This window comes from Lissotriton helveticus, chromosome 3_1, assembly GCF_964261635.1.
Source record: "Lissotriton helveticus chromosome 3_1, aLisHel1.1, whole genome shotgun sequence".
NCBI classification, from domain to species: domain Eukaryota; kingdom Metazoa; phylum Chordata; class Amphibia; order Caudata; family Salamandridae; genus Lissotriton; species Lissotriton helveticus.
This window is the reverse complement of record NC_136061.1, coordinates 904299548-904303476: the sequence shown is the minus strand read 5'-3', so window position 1 is coordinate 904303476 and position 3929 is coordinate 904299548. Positions and strand designations below refer to the sequence as shown.

General features: G+C 40.2%; 1 long non-coding RNA gene across 1 annotated transcript; it reads right to left on the bottom strand.

The window, feature by feature from the left end:
• Positions 1 to 1625: 1625 nt before the first annotated feature.
• LOC144824786 (uncharacterized) lies at positions 1626 to 3352 on the bottom strand. The gene is made up of 3 exons (XR_013609116.1): positions 3000 to 3352; positions 2456 to 2914; positions 1626 to 2117 (listed from the first exon to the last, which is right to left on the bottom strand). It is a non-coding gene; the product is annotated as an uncharacterized LOC144824786 (long non-coding RNA).
• Positions 3353 to 3929: the final 577 nt, after the last annotated feature.

The following is a 3929-nucleotide window of genomic DNA, read 5'->3' as shown; positions in this document are numbered from 1 at the left end:
TGTCCTCCTGATGCTACCCCAACACTACACTCCCCCCTATCTCTCCCCCCACTCCGTCTCTTTACCTCCCCTCATCTACCCTGCCTGAATCCTGCCTCACTAAACCTCTGCTTATAAACAATGCCTCCTGGCATAATTTCAATCCTGTGTCAGAACTTGAAGTCTTTAACATCTTATCCAAATTAAAACCGTCCTCTCACACAAAAGACCCACTTCCATCTTCCCTCACCCATGATCTAAAGCATGTCATCGTCCCTTACTGGACCAATATCATTAACTCTTCCCTTTCTACAGGGTGCGTCCCTGTTTCCCTCCAACTTGGACAAATCACACCCATCCCTAAAAACCCCAAAGCTGATCCTTATGACCCTAAAATCCTCCACCCCTTCTCTAACCTCCCCCTTCTCTCCAAAGCCCTTGCAAAATATGCCCTTCTTCAATTAGATAAAGACATTGACACTTTCAACCTACTCGACCCTCTACAATCCGGTTTCCGCAAAGGCTGCAGCACAGAAACTGCATTGCTTAATATTGTGGATGATATCCACCTTGCCCTGGATAAGGGGGAGTCCTGCCTACTCATTCTTCTAGATCTCACTGATGCATTTGATACAGTTAACCACTCAACCTTACTTAATGCAGTCCAAGTTCGCTTTGGTTTAAATGGCACCAGCCGCGGTCGGTAGGGGAGTACCTGCCGGGGCGGTGACGTGGGGAGGGGAAATGCAATGCAATGCAGTGCTCACAACAAAATTTATTTGATTTATTTAAATGTTTACTTACCTGCAAACCTCCATTATCCATACATTACTAACCCCCACCCTGCCCCTCCCCCTCCCCACGTCACCGCCCCGGCAGGTACTCCCCTTCCGACCGTGGCTGAATGGCACTGTCCTTAACTGATTCACCTCCTACTTCCAACATAGAACCCAACAAATTAAAATTCTAAACTACCTCTCTTGCCCCACACCTGTCTCACTCAGTGTCTCTCAAGGATCTATCCTCTCCCACTCTCTTCAACCTCTTACCCTCATACTCAAACAAGCCGGAATGAACGACCACATGTATGCTGATGACACCCAACTGTACTATAAAATTAAATCCACTCAGATATCTTACACCTCTACACTGCCCTAACCAAGATCCAATCCTGGTTCTACTCCAATCACCCCAAACTCAATCCAAACAAAACTGAAATCATTCTTTTCGCTCCTAAAAACAATCCTCGCCCCATTCAGACTTGGATCACTGACCTTAATGCCCTAAACTGCTCTCTCTCCCTAGCTGAATAAGTCAAATCAATTGGCATCACCATCAACAATAAGCTAACGCTTAATTCCCATATAAGAAATTTGGCAAAGGGAGACCTCTTCACATTCCGACATCTCAAAAAAATCAAACCTTTTATTCCAGCGGAAGATTTCAAATTGGCAGTTCAATCTTTAGTCCTCTTGAAAATTGACTACAGAAATGCTTTAATCTCCGGAACTCCCAAAATTCACCTTACCCCCCTCAAATCTGTTCTCAACCTAGCGGCTAGGCTTACAATGGACAGTAAATGCTTCAGCAAAAGATTGGGACCCCCTCTAAGGTTTGCTTTGGGCCAGGGAAAAGAGAGGACAATATAAACAAAATATAGAGAAATTCCCCTATGGCCTTATACTTTCATATTTGACATAATTCAAATTATACTTTTATATTAATGAAATCCCATTGGACACACAAACTACATAAAACCTATTTTTCGTTAATTTCTTTTATTCTTTTACTTCTTTACACATGAGTTGCTTTCATTTTTTACTTTTTTACTTTTTTATCAAGCATTTTCTTTATACACATTTGATAAAAACTATACAAAATACAAATATCAAAGTTTTGACAATATTTAAAGAAAAAACCCTGTAATCCACACATACAAAAACAATCACTCTCTATTCATACATACTAAATACTGTTGCCCACACAACACACAATTCAACCAGACAAATTCTGTGATTGAGGTAGTCCAGATGGTTTAGGGGACTGAGTACGCCAGGTCTACGCGTTTCGGTGGGTTGGCACCACCTTCCTCAGGACCAACAGGTTTTCTCCCTTTAACTCTCGTGGGGACAGGGTTTCTGTAATGATAAGTATACATAAATCTATCTTGTGGTCAGAAATTGGGATTTCACCATCACTTAATAGTACTTTTATTTACATTTGTCTATGTTTGCATCTGCGCATACCGTCCACTCAACATAACCCTTCAGCGAATTACCAGTACTGAAAATAGTTTTCATTCATTTTGATATGATTGAAAGATTCATTTGGAATCTGCTAATAATCATATACGCCTGATCGCAAGTATACGAGCAGGACATTGAAATCAAAGATTTCTAATTATCATGCATATGATATGAACTTTACTATGCATTTGAATCAACAAAGGTGGACCACCAAAAAAGAGAGATGTTACCTATGATATCTTTAGAAGAGATCTTAGTCAGGAATATAGGTGTCACTTAAAAACTTCAGTAGGGTCAGTAGATAGAAGATGTCTTAATTCCTGAAAAACATATTATATTGTTTCAAGGGATTGAATAATAATTATTCAATACTCACACTTTCTATTGTAGTCAAATTGACCCAAATAGATTACCTGATATTAGACAACGTCAGAGATATAAATTAGGGGTCTGCTTCTTCCTACGATTTCTTTATGTTCAGTGGTATATGCACAAGGTTCTTTTTTACCTAAGGTCAAATGTAAGCACATGCTTCAGAGATCAGTGTCTCAGTGTAGAGCCATTTGTGTACCGTCATGCTACTATCACTGACATACTAACCTTATAAAAACTTCACTTGAGATCCAAATAGGGGGGTGCGAAGGCGTTATTGTAGTGGTGAATTAATGTTCTAGATCCTCGCCGCTCGGCTGTAGGATTTAAATGACAAAGTCAGGCCTCTATGGTGTTTATACATATGGTTCGTTTATACCATCTATATATCAGAATACAAACCTTTCTATATGAGGCCGCCTTCTTTTAAGTGTTTTCCCTTTTTCCTTTTTTCTTTTTCCCTTTTGTACTCGTCTTATTCTTCTGATTTATTAACTGGGGAGATAAAAAAATATAGTATGATAGGTTTTGGGGAGATATGTAGATAATTCACTAGTTAGGTGTTCCTAAGAACAAAATCTATACAGTTAAGGTGGCGCTGTGGGTACTGTCTTCAGTTTAATGTCCTCCACAGTATAAGAATACAGACTGGGTTGCATTAGGATCCCACTGTTTCACATTGAAAGGCTTTTTGTATACATGTTACTGGGTCTAGGACCTATAAGTTCTCACACTAGTCTCTAATACATTTATACTCCGTTTAGCAGCTCCCTATCTAATAATAAGAGTAAGGGGGCAACCTATCTATCTAATAGTCTCTCAGCGAGTACTTACTTTGAAGTCTTTTCACCGCGTTTTACCGAGTCGCCATGCTCCGCTACGTGCTGCAACACCTGAAGTTATGGTGTTTCGGAGAGGCTGCTTTTAAGCCTTGCTGATTGATGCGAATGTCCCTCATGACCCGGAAGTGATTCCCGTGTCATGTGTTTGATCGTGTCCGTTTGTTTTGATTATTTTATCTATCATGCCTGATATATACACGTTCTTTATGCATGTCCTCCACCGAGCACTGCGATCATAATACGTGTTATAATCACTTCGTAGTTTAGCGAGGGTCAAACGCGACCCGGAATTGGAAAGTGTAATTCACAGCCAATATGTTTGTTGCTGCCTGTACGGGCGCCATTTCTGAACAGAGTTAGAACCCAATTATAGAGTCATTATCAGGCCAGTTCTGAATATTATCTTTTAGTTGTACCTTTTAAGTGTACAATAGTTGGTTTTTTATGGCACTACAGTATGCAGATCTTCGAACATGTTTGCGCACAAATA